Source organism: Phyllobates terribilis, unplaced genomic scaffold (assembly GCF_046119375.1).
Source record: "Phyllobates terribilis strain yellow unplaced genomic scaffold, ASM4611937v1 Scaffold_7__3_contigs__length_470593459, whole genome shotgun sequence".
Taxonomy (NCBI): Eukaryota; Metazoa; Chordata; class Amphibia; order Anura; family Dendrobatidae; genus Phyllobates; species Phyllobates terribilis.
Window position 1 is genome coordinate 239,372,718 of NW_027362767.1, and position 26,822 is coordinate 239,399,539.

The window sequence follows — 26,822 nt, forward strand, 5'->3', positions numbered from 1 at the left end:
TACAAAAGGGAGACGTCAGCTCTCTGTTCCACCATGCTGTCTGTGTATCTGACTCTCATCGTAGCAGGCAAATCATTATATCACATCTCCTGCATGGAGCCAGAGTCCATGCGCTGCACAGGACGGGACCACGGAGTTGGCGAGTCCTATTTTTTTCTATTTTGTCAGTCAGTATTTGTGGAGAGCTATGGGCTCATAATGTGTGTTTGGGGAAACTATTTGTATCATACTGTATGTGTATGTGGAAGGGAGTCTCTGTGGGGGAGAAGTTAATGGTCATCATACTGTGTAGGAGCCACTGAGGGTGCATCATACTGTATGGGGGGCATCACGGGGACATCATATTGTTGGACCACTATGGGGACATCATACTGTGTAGGGGACACTGAGGACATTATACTGGGTTGGGGGCACTGAGGGGACATCATACTGGGTTGGAGGCACTGAAGAGGCGCAATACTGTGTTGGAACTACTGTGGAGGCGTAATACTCTGTTGGAACCACTGTGGGGACTTTATACTGTGTATGGGGCACTGTGGGGACATCATAATGTGTAGGGGACACTGTGGGGACATCATAATGTGTAGGGGACACTGAGGGGACATTATACTGGGTTGGGGGCACAGAGGAGGCATCATACTGTGTTGGAACCACCGTCGGGACTTCATTCTGTGTTAGGGGCACTGTGGGGGCATCATACTGTGTTGGAGCCACTGTGGAGATTTCATACTGTGTTGGGGACACTGTGGGGACATCATATTGTGTTGGAGGCACTGTGAAGATATCATAATGTGTTGAGGGCACTTTGAATATGGTGTTGGGGGTCTGTGGGGACATCATACTATGTTGATGGCACTGAGGATATTATACGGTATTGGAGGTCTGTGGGTAGGTCTGGAGGGGACATCATACTGTGTTGGGGCCATCATACTGTGTTTGAGACATCAAACTGTGTTGGGGGCACTGTGGGGATATAATACAGTGTTGGGGGTATTTGGGGAAACCATACTGTGTTGAAGGCACTGTGAAGATATATGGTGTTGGGGGTCTGTGGGGACATCATACTGTGTTGGGGTCACCGTGAGGATATCATACAGTGTTGGGGCACTGTCGGGACATAATGTATTGGGGGTACTGTGGGGATATCATACTGTGTTGTGACACTGTGGTGAACATCATATTGTGTTGGGGACACTGTGAGGATATCACACTGTAATGTGGGCACTTTGAGACATCATACGGTGTTGAGGGTCTGTGAGGACATTATACTTTGCTGGGGCTTTTTGTGGTCCTTTTACTATGTACTTTGATACAATACTATGGACCAAACAATCTAAAAAAAATTAGAACTTTTGGAAGATGAAGAAAAGAAAACAAAAAGGGATCCACTGGACTTTTCTGGGGCTTCAGCTGTGGTTACGCCTGATTAATCTTAACCTTTTACTAAACAAACAATCCACTAGTTATTGGTCAAAAAACAACCCCCCCTTCCCATTAATAAATCTATAAAGTGAACAATATAATTAAGTGTGAACACGCGCTATGACATAATTGTGCAGATTCAGCCCCGATAGAAGCCACCGTTACGCTGCCATCTGCTCCACATAACAGCAATTGTTAGGCAAATGAGTGCAGTGACACCGCATCAGACGTGTAAGATAATGAAGGACGTCTCAATGCTATCTCGGCCTGTTCTACTACTCGTGTAAATCTCACTATTCTCCTTCTGAATGAATCACAAACAGTACGACAGAAATTTTTGAAGGACACAGTCAAGGGCATTGCTGAAGGTTTTGCTTGTGGACTTTTGCTTACATCATCAGATCTGCCAGCCATAGGTGCTGGGTAGAAAAAAAGATGTCCTGAATGGAAAAAAAAGGAAAAGATCATTCTTTAAAAAAAAAATAAAATTTAAAAATTCCAAAAAATAGAAATGAATCTGATGGAAGGACGGGAATCCTTGCCATGTAGGAGGATGTGGTAGATAGAGGAGGTGACCCGGGCAAGGTTACGTAGCTCCTGGTAATGACATGAATGTCTTCCGTGACATCAGCATGACATCTTCATGTCTCACGTAATCTGCCCTGCTGTCCTTATGTCATCGGAGAGGGTCTTCCTCCACTCCCGAGCTCTGCCCGAATCTTTCCAGGTCCCCAACGGTGGGAGGGTTAATTTGTCCTTCTAAGTCACCTTCCGCTAAGACGTCTCATTTTTCACCATAAGGAGTCCCCCTTTAACCCTTTTGGTGGACGAAACCCTCCAAGTTGCCCTAATTTTGGTTCTCCATCCCTTCTCTTTTTTTTTTTTTTGCATAAGAGGTGATTAAAGGGGGGCTTGGCGGAGAGGGAAGTAGTCTTGGATTGGGGGGGTGGGGGGATGCTAATGCTATCAGCGTGAGCTTTGCAGAACACAGAAAAGCTATTGCAGGTAGAATCAGTGATAACACACAGTGCCATCACCAATGAAGTGGGCTTGGGTTGTACCACAAGCACGAATAGGGGTGGGGGTGGGGGGGACAAGAACAAAAAAGACATTTTTTGCTTGCTGCATAAAAACAATAGCTTTTTTTCCTTCGCTGCCCTGCTGGGCATTAACCCTTTACGTCTCCCATGGCGAATTTGCATGGTGTTTCTCTAGTGTAACCTCCCGCTTTGCTTTTAATAGGCATCCTCGGACCTCCCCTCCTCGTCCCCCCCCCCAATCCCTCTCCCTTTCCGCTCTCCTGGGATGCTGAAGTCTGCAGATGGACTACAGCACAGAGTTCTGGCTCCATCCATGAGGCATGTAGTTCTCCAGTATCAGCTGCTGGAACCAATTTTACATCATTTTCCAGCCTTTTCATTTTCTTCCTTTGATTCAGACGAGAGAATAATAAGAAGAACCTTATCCTGGATTCCTGTCTTCCCTCCCTCCTCCTAACATGGCCTGGTAAGGCAGCCTGATACATATTATGGCTTATTGGATACATTGTTGCATATTATTATTATCATGTTGTTACAATTTCTTGTGCATGAAATGTATCAATTGTTGCAATGATGATAAACAAAGTATCTGCCTCCTTACAGCAGATGGCCACTTGTGCATGGGAAATGTCATATATTCTGTAGGAACGAGGGAATTCATTATGGGAAGGAGGATAGGGTTAGGGTTAAGGTTTGGATTCTACCTGTTTAGGGTGATTTTTTTTTCTTGGGGGGTGGAGGAGGGAGGGAGGGCTGGAGAGAACATGAACCACTTCATCTGCAATGAAGAGAAGTCAAGGAAGAGGATGGCGAGACCTTGTGGGATATGGCTTGGCTCTGCAGTCTCCTCTCCTTCTGACTCAATTAGGATGGAGAGGAGGTCACACAACACCCATCCCAATGCAGGGACTGGAGGATGAGGATGATGATGATGATGCTACACTAGTGGCTCACTGCAGATGAACATGGGTTGGAGGAGGATAGGCATGTGCCTGTAGGGAATGGCTGGGATGGAGGTGGACATCCAGGTCCATGGACCACAGATGATCTATTGCTGCATTGCAATGTCGTGGTTTTTTTTTTCCTTTTTATTCAACTGCAGGGTAAGGGGAGGGATCCTGCTCCCACACCGAAAGCAGCCTGTCCCTAATCCTGATTGGACGAATTGCACGGAGTGACAGAGGGGTATCTCAGCAGCACTCAATTAAGAAGATGGTGGGGAGGGGAGGAATCGAGGGGGTCTTATTGCACTGGTCCAGGCCTGGTGATCAGGCAGGGTGGGATGTCCTCTTCTATTTCTGGTGACATGTTGAGATTTTGGGAAAACTGATGTCTGATCCCTTTGACGTTAAAATCTCCTCTACCCCCATCTGTGCTAGCAGGCCCTTATATTGTGTAGGGTCGGATCTGGTCAATCATCTGAAGTGTCCTCTAATGGAGGTGTACCCCAGAATGACCTTCCCCAGTCATTAACAAGGCAGGACAGGTGGAGATGCTCTGAACTCTCTGCATTGCTGGGTTGTGGCATCTCCGCCGGCTGTGCCATCCTCCATGCACCACTTTTTTCACCTTTTTTGTGCATTCCTCATGTGAGGGGGTGTGACATGGTGAACAGGCTATATGACGGAGCCAGAGCTGCCAATGTGCCTCTTTCCACCCACCTCTGTGCCAACTGGCATATATCAGGTCACCCTGTGCCAATCTTTCACATTGGCATCCTTTTATCAGCCCATCGAGTAAGAGACTGGCACATATATGCACTGAGGTTTACGGGGCCTCCTGACCATCATGCCCATGACTACTAACCTCTGCACCCCCTATAGTGATGCCCCTCTCTGTGTATACTTGTGATATATCATGATATCAGATGAAAATTAACCATATGATGCCAATGCCTCCATGGTCCGGCATGTTCCTGTTCTGCTGATCTGTGGGCATCATCTGACGGAGCCGCATTGTACCTTGTCGTCTGCCATAAATAAAGCTGATGTTCTATTAGAGCCTATAACGCCATCATGTTACTACTCAGTGGGTCATTTGGTGTATCTGCTCCTGGGAAAGCTGGGTGACAACCAATATAGCCACCATTATCCTGGCACCTCGCAGGGAATATCAGCAGTTTTTCTAGACCACGAATTCCCAATGGGATAAAGGTGGTGGAGAACTACAGATCCCAGCACAGTCAGGTGACAAGTTAGAGGAGCGGGCTGTGATTTGGAGGTACTTTTTCTGCCCCTAATGAGGCGTTCATCTCCACCATCAGCACAGTGGCCCTTTCATTTTCAGTTAGGCCCTGGACATGAAGTTACTATTGCTCACGTCCTCGGGGCGGCTGGATTTACTCGCCTTGTAGAGGGTGGGGTGTAATAATGGGGGCACTGATGCAGCTTCTAGTCAGCGCTGTAAAAATACCTCCCTTCTATTATTCAGCATCTGGAGCAGCACTTACATTCTGCTCATTAATAATGGAGAGTTCAGCTCCAGAGAAGGACATCACTCATTGTATCTAAGAATCTCTCACATCTCTGTGACACATCCATGTCTAATCCATCTATCGGTGTATGTCTAATATCTGTCATATCTATCCTCTATATATAATCAGATCTACCCTCTATATATAATCATATCTACCCTCTATATATAATCAGATCTATCCTCTATATATAATCAGATCTACCCTCTATATATAATCATATCTACCCTCTATATATAATCAGATCTATCCTCTATATATAATCATATCTATCCTCTATATATAATCAGATCTATCCTCTATATATAATCAGATCTACCCTCTATATATAATCAGATCTATCCTCTATATATAATCATATCTATCCTCTATAGATAATCATATCTATCCTCTATATATAATCAGATCTACCCTCTATATATAATCAGATCTACCCTCTATATATAATCAGATCTATCCTCTATATATAATCAGATCTATCCTCTATAGATAATCAGATCTATCCTCTATAGATAATCAGATCTATCCTCATGTCTACCCTCTATATATAGTCATATCTACCCTCTATATATAATCATATCTACCCTCTATATACAACCCCTGGCAAAAATTATGGAATCACCGGGCTCGGAGGATGTTCACTCAGTTGTTTCATGTTGTTGAAAAAAAGCAGATCACAGACATGGCACAAAACTAAAGTCATTACAAATGGCAACTTTAGGGCTTTAAGAAACACTAAAAGAAATTAAGATAAAAAATGTGGTACTCAGTAAGGGTAATTGTTTTCAGACCAAGCAGAGGGGAAAAAATTATGGAATCACTCAATTCTGAGGAAAAAATTATGTAATCATGAAAAACAAACACACAAAAGAACACTCCAATACATCACTAGTATTTTGTTGCACCACCTCTGGCTTTAATAACAGCTTGCAGTCTCTGAGGCATGGACTTAATGACTGGCAAATACTCTTCATCAGTCCAGCTCCGACTTTCTCTGATTACTATTGCCAGATCAGCTTTGCAGGTTGGAGCCTTGTCATGGACCATTTTCTTCAACTTCCACCAAAGATTTTCAATTGGATTGAGATCTGGACTATTTGCAGGCCATGACATTGACCTTATGTGTCTTCTTTAAAGGAATGTTTTCAGAGTTTTTGCTCTATGGCAGGATGCATTATCATCTTGAAAAATGTCATCATCCCCAAACATCCTTTCAATTGATGGGATAAGAAAAGTGTCCAAAATATCAATGTAAACTTTGGCATTTATTGAAGATGTAATGACAGCCATCTCCCCAGTGCCTTTCTTACAGTTCGGTCACACACATTTACTCCAGTTTCCTCCCATTCGTTCCTCATTTGTTTTGTTGTGCATTTCCCGTTTTGGAGACATATAGCTTTAAGTTTCCGGTCTTGACGCTTTGATGTCTTCCTTGGTCTACCAGTATGTTTGCCTTTAACAACCTTCCCATGTTGTTTGTATTTGGTCCAGATTTTAGATACAGCTGACTGTGAACAACCAACATCTTTTGCAACATTGCGTGATGATTTACCTTCTTTTAAGAGTTTGATAATCCTCTCCTTTGTTTCAATTGACATCTCTCGTGTTGGAGCCATGATTCATGTCAGTCCACTTGGTGCAACAGCTCTCCAAGGTGTGATCACTCCTTTTTAGATGCAGACTAACGAGCAGATCTAATTTGATGCTGGTGTTAGTTTTGGAAATGAAAATTTACAGGGTGATTCCATAATTTTTTCCTCAGAATTGAGTGATTCCATAATTTTTTCCCACTGCTTGGTCTGAAAAAAATTACCCTTACTGAGTACCACATTTTTAATCTTGATTTCTTTTAGTGTTTCTTAAGTTGCCATTTGAAATGACTTTAGTTTTGTGCCATGTCTGTGATCTGCTTTTTTTCAACAACTTAAACAACTGAATGAACATCCTCCGAGCCCGGTGATTCCATAATTTTTGCCAGGGGTTGTATAATCATATCTATCCTCATATCTACCCTCTATATATAATCAGATCGATCCTCTATATATAATCATATCTATCCTCTATATATAATCATATCTACCCTCTATATATAGAGGATAGATATGATTATATATAGAGGGTAGATATGATTATATATAGAGGGTAGATCTGATAGGGGGTAGATATGAGGATAGATATGATTATATATAGAGGATAGATATGATATGATTATATATAATCATATCTACCCTCTATATATAATCATATCATATCTATCCTCTATAATCATATCAATCCTCATATCTACCCCCTATCAGATCTACCCTCTATATATAATCATATCTACGTTCTATATATAATCATATCTATCCTCTATATATAATCAGATCTACCCTCTATATATAATCATATCTATCCTCTATATATAATCAGATCTATCAATGGCACATTTATCTATGTTCTATCTATCCATCTCTATCTATCCCAGATCTATCCATTTATTCTATCCCCGCATCTTTCCATCTATCTATGCTTCTATCCCTGTATCTAACCATATATCCTTGTATGTATCTATCCATTTATCTATATCCATCCATGATCTATATCTATTTATCTATGATCTATAGCTATCCATCCATCTATCCGCATATCTGTCCATACCTATATCTATCCACCCATCCCTCCATCCCTGCATCCATCCATCCCTGTATCTACCCATCCATCCCTGTATCCATTGATCCATCCCCGTATCTATTCATCCATCCATCCCTGTATCTATCCATCCATCCTTGAATCCATCCATCCATTCCTGTATCCATCCATCCGTTCCTGTATCCATCCAACCCTGTATTCATCCATCCTTCCATTCCTGTATCCATCCATCCCTGTATCTATCTATCCATCCCTGTATCCATCCACCCATCCCTCTATCTATCTATCCATCCATCCATCCATCCCTGTATCTATTTATCCATCCATCCATGTATCTATCCATCCATCCCCGTATCTATTCATCCATCCATCCCTGTATCTATCCATCCATCCTTGAATCCATCCATCCATTCCTGTATCCATCCATCCGTTCCTGTATCCATCCATCCGTTCCTGTATCCATCCATCCCTGTATCCATCCATCCATCCCTGTATCTATCCATCCATCCCTGTATCTATCCATCCATCCATCCATCCATCCATCCCTGTATCCATCCATCCTTGTATCTATTTATCCATCCATCCATGTATCTATCCATCCATCCATCCATCCCTGTATCCATTCAACATCCCTGTATCTATCCATCCATCCCTGTACCTATCCATCCATCCATATCTATATGGAGTCATGCCGAGGTTCCATTGCGTGCAGAGATAAATCCCCTTGTATATGTACGGGTCTCTGGGATTACATGGACACCTCGTGCTTCTGTACATGGTCCTTACACCCAAACGAATTATACTGCAACTGATTGTGTCCACGTGATCAAGCCCATGTGAAAAGACCACCGCTCTGATCTCCGGCCGTGATGACCGCCATTCCTGCTATAGGTCTATAGGTAGCCACGCATTGACTTGTATTTAACAGTAAGTGACTAGTGAGAAATGACCTCCAGGCCGGCGCTGACCAACAAGCAGCTATCAGACGCGTCCATCGGAGATTTTTTATTATTATTGACCTCTGACATTTAGCTTCATTTAATGTTCTCACAACTGATCACTATCGCCTGAATCACATAATCCGAGCACTTATCATTTTCGGACGCTACTGCCTTAATGTTACAATTAAAGATGGAGCCGGCGTTCTGTAAAATTCCAATATTAATGGAAATAATATAAATATTTAGAAAATATTCCAGATAATCCGAATCATAAATATTTAGATGGAATTAAAAAGGAACGTGTTGTCAGCTAAGGATCTTTAGTTTTAGGTTACATGTATTTTTTTTTTAAATGTTGGCAAAGTTTTTTTTCTTCCTATCACCATCTTTATTAAAAAACTAAAGAGTAGTAATCTTACGATTTTTGTAGACCTTTACTTTATGTCCTTTCGAGAAGAATTTTCAGCAGGCTCCTTATCAGCAGAGACAGTATTACAATGACAGGTAACATCTCTATACACAGCTGATAACAGAGGATCCACCAATCACAATGGACAATGTCACAGCTCACCTCCTCCTCCTCCCTTCACAATGACCTCTGCACACACTCATTAGATGCTTCAATAAAAAAGATAGGGTCGGGGTCTGTTCATTGCTGCTAATGTACATGTGTTGTTTCCTGAAACAACAGGAAGTTAGAGTCTAAAAAAGCCCCAGTGGCCGGTGTGAGAATTGTAAGGTTTCTCATTTTTATAGTTAATAAAGATTGTAATATGAAAAAAAACTGCGCCCCACTGTGTGCTCTGAATACAATAGTGCCACACACCGTGCATCTTTTAAAAATAATACTGCCACATACTGTGTCTCCCTGAAAATAATGTGACATACTGTGTCCCCTGGAAATACAGAGCGATACACACTATGTCCCCTGAAAATAATGACAACCATATTATACCTCTTCAATATAATTCTGTCTCGCAATCACCTTTGAATAACAGCACCATACACTGTGCGGTGTAAATAAGTGCCACTCGCTTTGCCCCTTGAAATGAATAGCGCCACTCACTATGTCCCCTGAACATAATGACGCCCCACACTATACTCATTGAATAGGATGTTGTCCCTCACTGAGACCTTTGAATATAATAGTGCCACACACTAGATCCCCTGAAAATAAATAGTGCCACTCACTCTGCCTCCTAAAAATAATAGTGACACTCACTGCATCCCCTGAAAATAATAGTGCTACATTAGAGAGAGGGAAGGATTAGATCAGCGAGTGACATAGCCATTTAGGGGGCTGCAAAAGTTGTGGATTTACCCTATAAACTGTATTAATGGCCAAACTGAACCCCCTTCCCCAGCCTTAGATGCAATACCAGACACAGCCTGCAGACAGAAGTGGCGCTGCTTACTATTATTTTCTAGAAAGAGCATTTCAGTTATTTGGGGGAGGGGTAATATTTATCCCCCCACACACACTTGTTCCTTCTTAATATACAGAACAATAATTAACCCCTTAATGTATATAGTATATATAGGGTTAAATTAGAGACCGAATGGTGTTTATGGCACAAATTGCTCTGTATGTATAAGTGTGGTGATGATACCGGGAGACAAAACTATACATCAGATTTTATCACTGCTTGCTACCATAAATGGCCCCACCCCTGTTTCCAGGTTGTGAGTGGTATTGCAGTTTAGTCCCATTCACTTCAATGGAGCAGAGCCGCAATACCAGACACAACCCTATGGCAGTGGTGGCGCTGTTTCTGGAAGCATGCAGCCATGTTTTTCTAATCTTTATTTTTGAAGGAGAAATATCTATGCTTCTGTATGGATATGTATCCTCGACCCTCTTTAGAGTGGATGCCCTCCTTCCGTGTCAGCTTAAGACAATTATACCTGGACTTATCTATAGAAGATTATTATAGCTTTAGCCTTATTATGTCAAATTTAGGCTTTTCTATGGTTATCGTTCCAAATCAGTTTCTGATTTTATTATTTTGGAGTTTATTGATTTTAGTTAATAGTAAAGCAATTGTTAATGGTCTTTGAGACGCCATCGATTGCTCATGAGGTTCATGAATCGTAACCGTCGGTTTTCCTTCCAATGGTTTGTATAAAATCTATCACTGATCTTAAAGGATTGTTGCATAACATGAGATAATGTTGGGCAGAATTTTTTCTTTTTTTTTTTTTTTTTTTTTTTAGTGGTGACTACGACTACGGTCGGCTTCTATTTAGCCTGAAAGATGATAGCAGCAAACAATAGATGGTATTCAACAGCAAACAATAAACAATAGGAAGGATGGCACTTAAAGGAATGTCTTATCACAAAATGACCTATTGTTTAAAACAGTTTTATGTGTATTTTTTTTATCATTTTTTTCTTTTTCATATCATGATTTTTATTTAAAGAAACAAAAACACATTTAAAAATCTTGCAATATTCATACTGGCCACTGGGGTTATTTTAGACTCATACTTCCTGTCCTTTTAGGAAGAGTTTACATCAGTTTCCTTATCAGCAGAGACAGGATTACGATGACAGGTAACACCTCTATACACAGCTGATAACACAGGATCCACCAATCACAATAGGCGAGGTCACAGCTCCTCCTGATCCCCCACTCCTTTCTTCACAATTACTTTTGCACACCTTCATTAGATGCGTTGATACAAAAGATAGGGATGGGGACTGTTCATTGCGGATAATGTAAATGTGTTGTTTCCTAAAACGACAGGTTTAAAAGCCCCAGTGGCCAGTGTGAGAATTGCAAGGTTTATAATTTTTTATTTTTAATAAATTTTGTAATATGGAAAAAAAAACATTCCCAAATTTAAAAAAAAAAACATTTAACACAAAAACCTGATTTAGACAAGCAGTCGTTTTCCCATGAAACGTTTACTTTAAGACAATATTTTAGTTGTGCGCGTGCTGTGCAGAGGTTACTGTGCTAAGTGAGGGAAGAGGATATATCTCCATTACGTCCATAATGCTGGACAAGGGATTTCAACTTTATCATTGACAGATTGTAGTTTGCAGAGAGATTTGGAACTGGAACGATTAAGTCATCGGTTTCGTACTTCTTTTAGAAAAAGCCCCAAAAGCCTGAAAATCAGCTATCTATGGTGAAGGCTCCAACCGGATGTGAGAGTCATTGTAGCGTCTCTCCACTCTGGCTTATAGAGGAGACCATAAGGAGAAGAACCTCTTTATGAAGTCCATCAATGTGACCATCTGCTCCAACCGGATGTGACAGTCATTGTAGCGGCTCTCCACTCTGGCTTATAGAGGAGACCATAAGGAGAAGAACCTCTTTATGAAGTCCATCAATGTGACCATCTGCTCCAACTGGATGTGAGAGTCATTGTAGCGCCTCTCCACTCTGACTTATAGAGGAGACCATAAGGAAAGAACCTCTTTATGAAGTCCATCAATGTGACCATCTGCTCCAACCGGATGTGAGAGTCATTGTAGCGTCTCTCCACTCTGGCTTATAGAGGAGACCATAAGGAGAAGAACCTCTTTATGAAGTCCATCAATGTGACCATCTGCTCCAACCGGATGTGACAGTCATTGTAGCGGCTCTCCACTCTGGCTTATAGAGGAGACCATAAGGAGAAGAACCTCTTTATGAAGTCCATCAATGTGACCATCTGCTCCAACTGGATGTGAGAGTCATTGTAGCGCCTCTCCACTCTGACTTATAGAGGAGACCATAAGGAAAGAACCTCTTTATGAAGTCCATCAATGTGACCATCTGCTCCAACCGGATGTGAGAGTCATTGTAGCGCCTCTCCACTCTGACTTATAGAGGAGACCATAAGGAAAGAACCTCTTTATGAAGTTCATCAATGTGACCATCTGCTCCAATCGGATTTGAGAGTCATTGTAGCGACTCTCCACTCTGGCTTATAGAGGAGACCATAAGGAGAAGAACCTCTTTATGAAGTCCATCAATGTGACCATCTGCTCCAACCGGATGTGAGAGTCATTGTAGCGGCTCTCCACTCTGGCTTATAGAGGGGGCCATGAGGAGAAGAACCTCTTTATGAAGCCCATCAATGAGACCGTCTGCTTCCCTCCATGTCATAGTCAGGTATGAGTATAGTTCGGGAAGTTTTTCGGTACGAGTCACAACCAAACAGCTCCCATATCTCAGCTTCTGATAGAATGAATGATTTTATATTCCACCTCATCGGCAGTCCCTTCTAACAAAGGTATGAACCTCCACAAGCCTCCTAATCTGCACTGGAGGGTCGGACCGGACTATCTTGAGCAGTAGCATAACTTGACGGGCCCCAATTCAAAGTCTCTATCAGGGTCTGCAACCATTACTGGTCTTCTCTTATGGGCCAAAGGGACTTTTTGGGCCACTATAGGTTCAAGGGTCTGGATGCAACTCATTATAGTTATAGCCCTGACCTTGAGACCACTTGAGGGGAGATAAGACTGAAGGCTTTCAATCAGTAGAGTAAACTGAAGGCTTTGAGACTCTGTAATAGAGCCTTTGGGGCACCTTCTGACACCAGGGTCAGGGTGGAACTGCTACCTCTACACTCCTTATAGCTACATAGAACAAATGCATCTCCCCCTTAGTTTTCGTGGCCACAAAGGCCCATTATTAGATCCAGGGCCTACCTGGAGAATCTCCCGCCCTCCAGTGGGCCAGTATGACCATTCCTATGATGTTGACTCTCCAACAAAGCAACGTAATGTTCTTTCTTAGGGTATCCCTGGGGTGTGATGATCCCAACCATCATAAGTAGGGGTGCTATTGTGATTTGTGCCATGACGCCCCCTTCCTCACCCCCAAGCAATGTTTTTTTTTGTATATGCCGGCACTGAATGTGACGGCTCAGCATTCTTTTGTTTTCCTCCGCATTGAAGAGAGTCATTAACACCAAGTACAATAGGGACAAATGTGAAAGAAAAGGTTCTTGAGCAGATATATATTTGAGAAGTGGTGACACTGATCAATACGCGGTGACATCAATGACATTGGAACCAGCGAGGATACTCCTGCAATCCTGCAAAGCGGAGGACGCAGGTATCGAGCCTTGCAAGACCAGAGAGAACATGTTATATCACATCTCAGGAGGATATTACTAAAAGGAAGCAAGTCTCACAAGAATTAGGGTTTCATTCAGACAAATCAGAACGCGTGCTGCCTGAATTAGCCCTTGGCTGTAGACTCCATTTACTCTTAGTGGTAGTCTATTGGGATGCTAATCAATGTCTATGTGATCACGTTATAGGATGATTTCATTATTAATCCTACTGGTGACTTATCCCTGACACCGAATATCTCAGGTGCTAAGTATAATGTAACCATTGAAGCTTAAGCGGGGTCACAACTGGAGCACAAATTGCCCCATGTGTCTGGAGACTAGACCAGTCCATCGGCCACGTCCGTAATATGTGGTCGTTGGATTGGAGTCGTGAGAGTCGCCTCTTACCTGGTGATGTCACACCAGGCCGGCTAATCAATAGAAGAGCTGCAGATGCCATCAGGACGGTGGCGGCTCTCAGGGTTCCCGTCTGATGGTCACAGATCACCGATGTGGCTGAAAGAATTGATTTCCACCAACTCTAGTGGGAACCAGTGAACTGAAGGTGCAATATGGCTCTGAACTCCCAAGGTCTCTCAAATCAAGTGTAAATATGGCCATCATAGCACGCTGGGAGTTGTAGTTTTTTAAAAGTTGGAGAACCACAGTTTTTAGCCCACTTTAAACCGTAACTTGTCCTTTTGCCCAAAACTAGAATAAAAGCAGAGTGCAGCTGCCATCATCCTCCACAACAAATTAAAACTGGTTTTGGTATACTTATCTCTAGTATGTCCAAGAACTATCCTGATTCTCATGTTCTGTAATTTGTCACTTTTTTTTAGTAAGCAGTTCCTCTTTGTAATCTTTCTGCCAGCACTATATTGGCTAGAAACTCCTTTTTCTCACTTCCCGTCATGCATTGATCCTGCCATTGTCCAGTAGCATGCCTGCCATAAAATGAAAGCTCAACTCTCTGTTATGCATAGATGGAATTTAGTAGCCTAGCAGGAGCAGAGAGACAAAGACCCTCCCCCACTCACTGTAAAGAGATAAAGACCTGTATCCACTTACTCTAAGGAGTCAAACACCTGCCCCCACTTAATGTAGAGAGATACAGACCTGCCCCCACTTAATGTAGAGAGATACAGACCCACCCACACTTACTGTAGAGATACAGACCGGCCCCCACTTACTGTAGAGAGATACAGACCTGCCCCCACTTACTGTAGAGAGATACAGACCTGCCCCAACTTACAGTAGAGAGATACAGACCCGCCCCCACTTAATGTAGAGAGATACAGACCCGCCCCCACTTAATGTAGAGAGATACAGACCCACCCACACTTACTGTAGAGATACAGACCGGCCCCCACTTACTGTAGATACAGACCTGCCCCCACGTACTGTAGAGAGATATGACGCGCCCCCTGGGCCATGTTCAGGGGATACCCGGAGCCGGATCTGGGTAGGGGTAGTAGTCCTTGTGGCGGTGACCCGGTCCGTGCCCAGGGTGTCAAACTAAGTGGCAGTCTATGGCAGTATATGTTAATTTGATCGACTACGCCACCCGTTGAGTGCGGCTTTGAAGCCGCCGCTGCAGAGCAGTCCGCTGAGGCCGGTGGTATATGTGCAGCAGTGATGGTATAACCCCCAACGGGAGGGGTATGGCCTCAGGGCAGCAGGTGTGGATGATGGGTGTAGTTATGTTGTAGAAAGGAGAGTCAGAGACTTGAGGTGCAGTTTCAGGGTTTTTACTCACGGTTGTTCTCTCAGTCACTCTGGCCTTGAGTGACCACCCGAGCCGTGCTGCGTCCACCAGGTCCTGGACTCGGCTAACCCCCAGGCAGTTCTGGAGCGTGGTCCTGAGCTCCCTTCTCCCTCTCTGTCCCTACACTACTGGGATGTTCCACCCCCCTCCCACTCCAGCCAGGGACAGACGCTGTCGTACCTGCACATATACTGGTGGGAGTACCGTTGTTCTGTCCCCCGGAAATGGGATGTATGTAGTGCATGCAGCCTACTAAGCTCAGTTCCACACTCCATCCTTACCCGGGAGTGGAATACCACACCTCTGGCTTGAGGTGTAATACCCCTGTAGCAGCCAAATCCTCAGGGTGCTACAGATACAGACCCACCCCCACTTAATGTAGAGAGATACAGACCTGCCCCTACTTAATGTAGAGAGATACAGACCTGCCCCCACTTAATGTAGAGAGATACAGACCCACCCACACTTACTGTAGAGATACAGACCGGCCCCCACTTACTGTAGAGAGATACAGACCTGCCTCCACTTACTGTAGAGAGATACAGACCTGCCCCAACTTACAGTAGAGAGATACAGACCCGCCCCCACTTAATGTAGAGAGATACAGACCCGCCCCCACTTAATGTAGATACAGACCCGCCCCCACTTACTGTAGAGAGATACAGACCCGCCCCCACTTACTGTAGATACAGACCTGCCCCCACGTACTGTAGAGAGATACAGACCCACCCCCACTTAATGTAGAGAGATACAGACCTGCCCCTACTTAATGTAGAGAGATACAGACCGACCCACACTTACTGTAGAGATACAGACCGGCCCCCACTTACTGTAGAGAGATACAGACCCACCTCCATTTACTGTAGAGAGATACAGACCTGCCCCCACTTACAGTAGAGAGATACAGACCCGCCCCCACTTAATGTAGAGAGATACAGACCCGCCTCCACTTAGTGTAGAGAGATACAGACCTGCCCCCACTTACTGTAGAGAGATACAGACCCGCCCCCACTTAATGTAGAGAGATACAGACCCGCCCCCACTTACTGTAGATACAGACCTGCCCCCACTTACTGTAGAGAGATACAGACCCGCCCCCACTTAATGTAGAGAGATACAGACCCGCCCCCACTTAGTGTAGATACAGACCTGATCCCACTTACTGTAGAGAGATACAGACCCGCCCCCACTTAATGTAGATACAGACCTGCCCCCACGTACTGTAGAGAGATACAGACCCACCCCCACTTAATGTAGAGAGATACAGACCAGCCCCTACTTAATGTAGAGAGATACAGACCTGCCCCCACTTAATGTAGAGAGATACAGACCCACCCACACTTACTGTAGAGATACAGACCGGCCCCCACTTACTGTAGAGAGATACAGACCTGCCTCCACTTACTGTAGAGAGATACAGACCTGCCCCAACTTACAGTAGAGAGATACAGACCCGCCCCCACTTAATGTAGAGAGATACAGACCCGCCCCCACTTAATGTAGATACAGACCCGCCCCCACTTACTGTAGAGAGATACAGACCCGCCCCCACTTACTGTAGATACAGACCTGCCCCCACGTACTGTAGAGAGATACAGACCCACCCCCACTTAATGTAGAGAGATACAGACCTGCCCCTACTTAATGTAGAGAGATACAGACCCACCCACACTTACTGTAGAGATACAGACCGGCCCCCACTTACTGTAGAGAGATACAGACCCGCCTCCACTTACTGTAGAGAGATACAGACCTGCCCCCACTTACAGTAGAGAGATACAGACCCGCCCCCACTTAATGTAGAGAGATACAGACCCGCCTCCACTTAGTGTAGAGAGATACAGACCTGCCCCCACTTACTGTAGAGAGATACAGACCCGCCCCCACTTACTGTAGATACAGACCTGCCCCCACTTAGTGTAGATACAGACCTACCCCAACTTAGTGTAGAGAGATACAAACCCACCTCCACTTAGTGTAGAGATACAAACCCACCTCCACTTACTATAGAGAGATATAGAGATACAGACCCGCCCCCACTTACTGTAGAGAGATACAGACCCGCCCCCACTTACTGTAGATATACAGACCCTCCTCCACTTACTGTAGAGAGATACAGACCCGCCTCCACTTACTGTAGAGAGATACAGACCCGCCCCCACTTACTGTAGATACAGACCTGCCCCCACATACGGTAGAGAGATACAGACCCGCCCCCACTTAGTGTAGATACAGACCTACCCCAACTTAGTGTAGAGAGATACAAACCCGCCTCCACTTAGTGTAGAGATACAGACCCACCTCCACTTACTATAGAGATACAGACCCGCCCCCACTTACTGTAGAGAGATACAGACCCGCCCCCACTTACTGTGGATATACAGACCCTCCTCCACTTACTGTAGAGAGATACAGACCGGCCCCCACTTACTGTAGAGAGATACAGACCTGCCTCCACTTACTGTAGAGAGATACAGACCTGCCCCAACTTACAGTAGAGAGATACAGACCCGCCCCCACTTAATGTAGAGAGATACAGACCCGCCCCCACTTAATGTAGATACAGACCCGCCCCCACTTACTGTAGAGAGATACAGACCCGCCCCCACTTACTGTAGATACAGACCTGCCCCCACGTACTGTAGAGAGATACAGACCCACCCCCACTTAATGTAGAGAGATACAGACCTGCCCCTACTTAATGTAGAGAGATACAGACCGACCCACACTTACTGTAGAGATACAGACCGGCCCCCACTTACTGTAGAGAGATACAGACCCACCTCCATTTACTGTAGAGAGATACAGACCTGCCCCCACTTACAGTAGAGAGATACAGACCCGCCCCCACTTAATGTAGAGAGATACAGACCCGCCTCCACTTAGTGTAGAGAGATACAGACCTGCCCCCACTTACTGTAGAGAGATACAGACCCGCCCCCACTTAATGTAGAGAGATACAGACCCGCCCCCACTTACTGTAGATACAGACCTGCCCCCACTTACTGTAGAGAGATACAGACCCGCCCCCACTTAATGTAGAGAGATACAGACCCGCCCCCACTTAGTGTAGATACAGACCTGACCCCACTTACTGTAGAGAGATACAGACCCGCCCCCACTTAATGTAGATACAGACCTGCCCCCACGTACTGTAGAGAGATACAGACCCACCCCCACTTAATGTAGAGAGATACAGACCAGCCCCTACTTAATGTAGAGAGATACAGACCTGCCCCCACTTAATGTAGAGAGATACAGACCCACCCACACTTACTGTAGAGATACAGACCGGCCCCCACTTACTGTAGAGAGATACAGACCTGCCTCCACTTACTGTAGAGAGATACAGACCTGCCCCAACTTACAGTAGAGAGATACAGACCCGCCCCCACTTAATGTAGAGAGATACAGACCCGCCCCCACTTAATGTAGATACAGACCCGCCCCCACTTACTGTAGAGAGATACAGACCCGCCCCCACTTACTGTAGATACAGACCTGCCCCCACGTACTGTAGAGAGATACAGACCCACCCCCACTTAATGTAGAGAGATACAGACCTGCCCCTACTTAATGTAGAGAGATACAGACCCACCCACACTTACTGTAGAGATACAGACCGGCCCCCACTTACTGTAGAGAGATACAGACCCGCCTCCACTTACTGTAGAGAGATACAGACCTGCCCCCACTTACAGTAGAGAGATACAGACCCGCCCCCACTTAATGTAGAGAGATACAGACCCGCCTCCACTTAGTGTAGAGAGATACAGACCTGCCCCCACTTACTGTAGAGAGATACAGACCCGCCCCCACTTACTGTAGATACAGACCTGCCCCCACGTACTGTAGAGAGATACAGACCCGCCCCCACTTAGTGTAGATACAGACCTACCCCAACTTAGTGTAGAGAGATACAAACCCACCTCCACTTAGTGTAGAGATACAAACCCACCTCCACTTACTATAGAGAGATATAGAGATACAGACCCGCCCCCACTTACTGTAGAGAGATACAGACCCGCCCCCACTTACTGTAGATATACAGACCCTCCTCCACTTACTGTAGAGAGATACAGACCCGCCTCCACTTACTGTAGAGAGATACAGACCCGCCCCCACTTACTGTAGATACAGACCTGCCCCCACATACGGTAGAGAGATACAGACCCGCCCCCACTTAGTGTAGATACAGACCTACCCCAACTTAGTGTAGAGAGATACAAACCCGCCTCCACTTAGTGTAGAGATACAGACCCACCTCCACTTACTATAGAGATACAGACCCGCCCCCACTTACTGTAGAGAGATACAGACCCGCCCCCACTTACTGTGGATATACAGACCCTCCTCCACTTACTGTAGAGAGATACAGACCCGCCTCCACTTACTGTAGAGAGATACAGACCCGCCCCACTTAATGTAGAGAGATACAGACCCACCCACACTTACTGTAGAGATACAGAAAGGCCCCCACTTACTGTAGAGAGATACAGACCTGCCTCCACTTACTGTAGAGAGATACAGACCTGCCCCAACTTAATGTAGATACAGACCCGCCCCCACTTACTGTAGAGAGATACAGACCCGCCCCCACTTACTGTAGATACAGACCTGCCCCCACGTACTGTAGAGAGATACAGACCCACCCCCACTTAATGTAGAGAGATACAGACCTGCCCCTACTTGATGTAGAGAGATACAGACCCACCCACACTTACTGTAGAGATACAGACCGGCCCCCACTTACTGTAGAGAGATACAGACCCGCCTCCACTTACTGTAGAGAGATACAGACCTGCCCCCACTTACAGTAGAGAGATACAGACCCGCCCCCACTTAATGTAGAGAGATACAGACCCGCCTCCACTTAGTGTAGAGAGATACAGACCTGCCCCCACTTACTGTAGAGAGATACAGACCCGCCCCCACTTAATGTAGAGAGATACAGACCCGCCCCCACTTAATGTAGAGAGATACAGACCCGCCCCCACTTAGTGTAGATACAGACCTGCCCCCACTTACTGTAGAGAGATACAGACCCGCCCCCACTTAATGTAGATACAGACCTGCCCCCACGTACTGTAGAGAGATACAGACCTGCCTCCACTTAATGTAGAGAGATACAGACCCACCCACACTTACTGTAGAGATACAGACCGGCCCCCACTTACTGTAGAGAGATACAGACCTGCCTCCACTTAATGTAGAGAGATACAGACCTGCCCCAACTTACAGTAGAGAGATACAGACCCGCCCCCACTTAATGTAGAGAGATACAGACCCGCCCCCACTTAATGTAGATACAGACCCGCCCCCACTTACTGTAGAGAGATACAGACCCGCCCCCACTTACTGTAGATACAGACCTGCCCCCACGTACTGTAGAGAGATACACACCCACCCGCACTTAATGTAGAGAGATACAGACCTGCCCATACTTAATGTAGAGAGATACAGACCCACCCACACTTACTGTAGAGATACAGACTCGCCCCCACTTACTGTAGAGAGATACAGACCCGCCTCCACTTACTGTAGAGAGATACAGACCTGCCCCCACTTACAGTAGAGAGATACAGACCCGCCCCCACTTAGTGTAGAGAGATACAGACCTGCCCCCACTTACAGTAGAGAGATACAGACCCGCCTCCACTTAGTGTAGAGAGATACAGACCTGCCCCCACTTACTGTAGAGAGATACAGACCCGCCCCCACTTAATGTAGAGAGATACAGACCCGCCCCCACTTACTGTAGATACAGACCTGCCCCCACTTACTGTAGAGAGATACAGACCCGCCCCCACTTAATGTAGAGAGATACAGACCCGCCCCCACTTACTGTAGATACAGACCTGCCCCCACTTACTGTAGAGAGATACAAACCCGCCTCCACTTAGTGTAGAGATACAGACCCACCTCCACTTACTATAGAGAGATATAGAGATACAGACCCGCCCCCACTTACTGTAGAGAGATACAGACCCGCCCCCACTTACTGTAGATAGATACAGACCTGCCCCCACTTACTGTAGAGAGATACAGACTCGCCCCCACTTACTGTAGATACAGACCTGCCCCCACGTACTGTAGAGAGATACAGACCCGCCCCCACTTAGTGTAGATACAGACCTACCCCAACTTAGTGTAGAGAGATACAAACCCGCCTCCACTTAGTGTAGAGATACAGACCCACCTCCACTTACTATAGAGAGATAGAGATACAGACCCGCCCCCACTTACTGTAGAGAGATACAGACCCGCCCCCACTTACTGTAGAGAGATACAGACCCGCCCCCACTTACTGTAGATATACAGACCCGCCTCCACTTACTGTAGAGAGATACAGACCCACCTCCACTTACTGTAGAGAGATACAGACCCACCCCCACTTACTGTAGAGAGATACAGACCCACCCCACTTACTGTAGAGAGATACAGACCCATCCCCACTTACTGTAGAGAGATACAGACCCGCCTCCACTTACTGTAGAGAGATACAGACCCGCCCCCACTTACTGTAGAGAGATACAGACCCGCCTCCACTTACTGTAGAGAGATACAGACCCTCCTCCACTTACTGTAGAGAGATACAGACCCTCCCCCACTTACTGTAGAGAGATACAGACCCTCCCCCGCTTACTGTAGAGAGATACAGACCCGCCCCCACTTACTATAGAGATATACAGACCCACCTCCACTTACTGTAGAGAGATACAGACCCTCCTCCACTTACTGTAGAGAGATATAGACCCACCTCCACTTACTGTAGAGAGATATAGACCCACCTCCACTTACTGTAGAGAGATATAGACCCACCTCCACTTACTGTAGAGAGATGCAGACCCTCCCCCACTTACTGTAGAGAGATACAGACCCGCCTCCACTTACTGTAGAGAGATGCAGACTCGCCCCCACTTACTGTAGAGAGATACAGACCCACCTCCACTTACTGTAGAGAGATACAGACCCTCCTCCACTTACTGTAGAGAGATACAGACCCTCCTCCACTTACTGTAGAGAGATACAGACCCGCCCCCACTTACTGTAGAGAGATACAGACCCGCCCCCACTTACTGTAGAGAGATACAGACCCTCCTCCACTTACTGTAGAGAGATACAGACCCACCTCCACTTACTGTAGAGAGATACAGACCCGCCTCCACTTACTGTAGAGAGATACAGACCCGCCCCCACTTACTGTAGAGAGATACATACCCGCCCCCACTTACTGTAGAGAGATACAGACCCGCCCCCACTTACTGTAGAGAGATACAGACCCGCCCCCACTTACTGTAGAGAGATACAGACCCGCCTCCACTTACTGTAGAGAGATACAGACCCGCCTCCACTTACTGTAGAGAGATATAGACCCTCCCCCACTTACTGTAGAGAGATACAGACCTGCCCCCACTTACTGTAGAGAGATACAGACCCGCCCCCACTTACTGTAGAGAGATACAGACCCGCCCCCAATTACTGTAGAGAGATACAGACCCTCCTCCACTTACTGTAGAGAGATACAGACCTGCCCCCGCTTACTGTAGAGAGATACAGACCTGCCCCCACTTACTGTAGAGATACAGACCTGCCCCCACTTACTGTAGAGAGATACAGACCTGCCCCCACTTACTGTAGAGAGATACAGACCCGCCTCCACTTACTGTAGAGAGATACAGACCCGCCCCCACTTACAGTAGAGAGATACAGACCCGCCCCCACTTACTGTAGAGAGATACAGACCCGCCCCCACTTACTGTAGAGATACAGACCCGCCCCCACTTACTGTAGAGAGATACAGACCCGCCTCCACTTACTGTAGAGAGATACAGACCCGCCCCTGTAGCACCCTGAGGATTCGGCTGCTACAGGGGTATTACACCTCAAGCCAGAGGTGTGGTATTCCACTCCCGGGTAAGGATGAAGTGTGGAACTGAGCTCAGTAGGCTGCATGCACTACACACATCCCATTTCCGGGGGACAGACCAAAGGTACTCCCACTAGAGAAATGTGCAGGTACGACAGTGTCTGTCCCTGGCTGGAGTGGGAGGGGGGTGGAACATCCCAGTAGTGTAGGGGCAGATAGGGGGAGCAGTCTGGGTAGTGCTAGGAGCTCATTGGGTGCTGGTCACCTGAGCTCACACATAGAGGGAGTATATAAGGTGGGAACCATCTTAGATCAGGGTCAGTCAGTCTGTCAGTCTTTTGTCAGAGTAGAGTCAGAGGAAGAGAGCAGAGGAGAAGAGCAGCTCCAAGGCCCAAAGAGAGAGAGGAGAAAGAAGGACCCAGAGGGGGAGAAGAGAGAACTCCAAGAACCCAAGATTAGATCAGAGGGTGAAGAGTTGGCACAAGGGTACCGGATCCCAAGCTGGTGGAGGGCACTAATCCTTAGCCAGAGACCGGAGGTCGTGGGCAGGATCTGCCACGACCACCCACTAAATCCACCCGGAAGGCAAACCAAGAATAGGGTCAGGGAACCCAGAGACAAGGGTTTACCAACAAGAGGCCCGAGGGAGCCGGACTTAGGTGGATCCCTGGTGGGGAAGGCCAGAGAGAAGGAACGTCAGAAAGGGAGCTCAGGATCACGCTCCAGAATTACTTGGGAGTTGGCCGAATCCAGGACCTGGTGGACGCAGCACGGCTCGGGCGGTCGCTCAAGGCCGGAGTGACCAGCATAACAGCAGTAAGTAAAGACCCTGAACTGCACAGCCCGACTCTGAGTCTCATTACCATCCTCACTGCACCTCCACAACCACCATCCTCTACACCTGACCCCCTGAGGCTATACCCCTCCCGTTGGGGGTTATACTACCTGAGCTGCACACACATCACCAGCCTCAGCGGACCCTGCTGCAGCGGCGGCCGTATTGACCGCAATTCAACGGGTGGCGTAGTCGACACAAAAGAACATCTAGTAACATCTATAAGGACTGCCACACACTGAGCTTGACACCCTGGGCACGGACCGGGTCACCGCCACTCGGAGACTACAACCCCCATCCGATCCGGCTCCGGGTAATCCCCCAAACAACACTGGCCCAGGGGGCGCGTCACCCCCACTTACTGTAGAGAGATACAGACCCTCCTCCACTTACTGTAGAGAGATACAGACCCGCCTCCACTTACTGTAGAGAGATACAGACCCGCCCCCACTTACTGTAGAGAGATACAGTACAGACCAAAAGTTTGGACACACCTTCTCATTTAAATATTTTTCTATATTTTCATGACTATGAAAATTGTACATTCACACTGAAGGCATCAAAACTATGAATTAACACATGTGGAATTATATACTTAAAAAAGTGTGAAACAACTGAAAATATGTCTTATATTCTAGCTTCTTCAAAGTAGCCACCTTTTGCTTTGATGACTGCTTTGCACACTCTTGGCATTCTCTTGATGAGCTTCAAGAGGTAGTCACCGGAAATGGTCTTCCAACAACCTTGAAGGAGTTCCCAAAGATTCTTAGCACTTGTTGGCCCTTTTGCCTTCACTCTGCGGTCCAGCTCACCCCAAACCATCTCGATTGGGTTCAGGTCTGGTGACTGTGGAGGCCAGGTCATCTGGCATAGCACCCCATCACTCTGCTTCTTGGTCAAATAGCCCTTACACAGCCTGGAGGTGTGTTTGGGGTCATTGTCCTGCTGAAAAATAAATGATGGTCCAACTAAAGGCAAACCGGATGGAATAGCATACCGCTGCAAGATGATGTGGTAGCCATGCTGGTTCAGTATGCCTTCAATTTTGAATAAATCCCCAACAGTGTCACCAGCAAACCACCCCCACACCATCACACTTCCTCCTCCATGCTTCATGGTGGGAACCAGGCATGTAGAGTCCATTCGTTCACCTTTTCTGCGTCGCACAAAGACACGGTGGTTGGAATCAAAGATCTCAAATTTGGACTCATCAGACCAAAGCACAGATTTCCACTGGTCTAATGTCCATTCCTTGTGTTCTTTAGCCCAAACAAGTTTCTTCTGCTTGTTGCCTGTCCTTAGCAGTGGTTTCCTAGCACCTATTTTACCATGAAGGCCTGCTGCACAAAGTCTCCTCTTAACAGTTGTTGTATAGATGTGTCTGCTGCTAGAACTCTGTGTGGCATTGACCTGGTCTCTAATCTGAGCTGCTGTTAACCTGCGATTTCTGAGGCAGGTGACTCGGATAAACTTATCTTCAGAAGCAGAGGTGACTCTTGGTCTTCCTTTCCAGGGTCGATCCTCATGTGAGCCAGTTTCTTTGTAGCGCTTGATGGTTTTTGCAACTGCACTGTGGGACACTTTCAAAGTTTGCCTAATTTTTCGCACTGACTGACCTTCATTTCTTAAAGTAATGATGGCCACCCGTTTTTCTTTACTTAGCTGATTTTTCTTGCCATAATACAAATTCTAACAGTCTTTTCAGTAGGACTATCAGCTGTGTATCCACCACACTTCTGTACAACACAACTGATGGTCCCAACCCCATTTATAAGGCAAGAAATCCCACTTATTAAACCTGACAGGGCACACCTGTGAAGTGAAAACCATTTCCGGTGACTACCTCTTGAAGCTCATCAAGAGAATGCCAAGAGTGTGCAAAGCAGTCATCAAAGCAAAAGGTGGCTACTTTGAAGAACCTAGAATATAAGACATATTTTCTGTTGTTTCACACTTTTTTGTTAAGTATATAATTCCACATGTGTTAATTCATAGTTTTGATACCTTCAGTGTGAATGTACAATTTTCATAGTCATGAAAATACAGAAAAATCTTTAAATGAGAAGGTGTGTCCAAACTTTTGGTCTGTACTGTACATACCCGCTCCCACTTACTGTAGAGAGATACAGACCCGCCCCCACTTACTGTAGAGAGATACAGACCCACCCCCACTTACTGTAGAGAGATACAGACCCGCCTCCACTTACTGTAGAGAGATACAGACCCGCCTCCACTTACTGTAGAGAGATACAGACCCGCCTCCACTTACTGTAGAGAGATACAGACCCTCCTCCACTTACTGTAGAGAGATACAGACCCTCCCCCACTTACTGTAGAGAGATACAGACCTGCCCCCACTTACTGTAGAGAGATACAGACCCGCCCCCACTTACTGTAGAGAGATACAGACCCGCCTCCACTTACTGTAGAGAGATATAGACCCTCCCCCACTTACTGTAGAGAGATACAGACCCTCCCCCACTTACTGTAGAGAGATACAGACCCTCCCCCACTTACTGTAGAGAGATACAGACCCGCCCCCACTTACTGTAGAGAGATACAGACCCGCCCCCACTTACTGTAGAGAGATACAGACCCGCCCCCACTTACTGTAGAGAGATACAGACCCTCCTCCACTTACTGTAGAGAGATACAGACCCGCCCCCGCTTACTGTAGAGAGATACAGACCTGCCCCCGCTTACTGTAGAGAGATACAGACCCGCCCCCACTTACTGTAGAGAGATACAGACCCGCCTCCACTTACTGTAGAGAGATACAGACCC

At 46.2% G+C, this 26,822-nt stretch overlaps 1 protein-coding gene across 6 annotated transcripts in view; it reads left to right on the plus strand.

Moving 5' to 3' along the window:
* The first annotated feature begins 2,697 nt into the window (after nt 1–2,697).
* The window catches only part of ATP2B3 (ATPase plasma membrane Ca2+ transporting 3), a 303,376-nt gene continuing 279,251 nt past the window's right edge, over nt 2,698–26,822 (plus strand). For 3 of the 6 annotated variants that reach the window (XM_073639934.1, XM_073639935.1, XM_073639936.1), the window contains exon 1: nt 2,699–2,928. The gene's annotated coding sequence lies outside the window, so the exon portion shown is untranslated. Of the gene's footprint in view, nt 2,929–26,822 lie in introns of all 6 variants that reach the window. The other 3 variants (XM_073639937.1, XM_073639932.1, XM_073639933.1) reach the window with 2 other exon arrangements.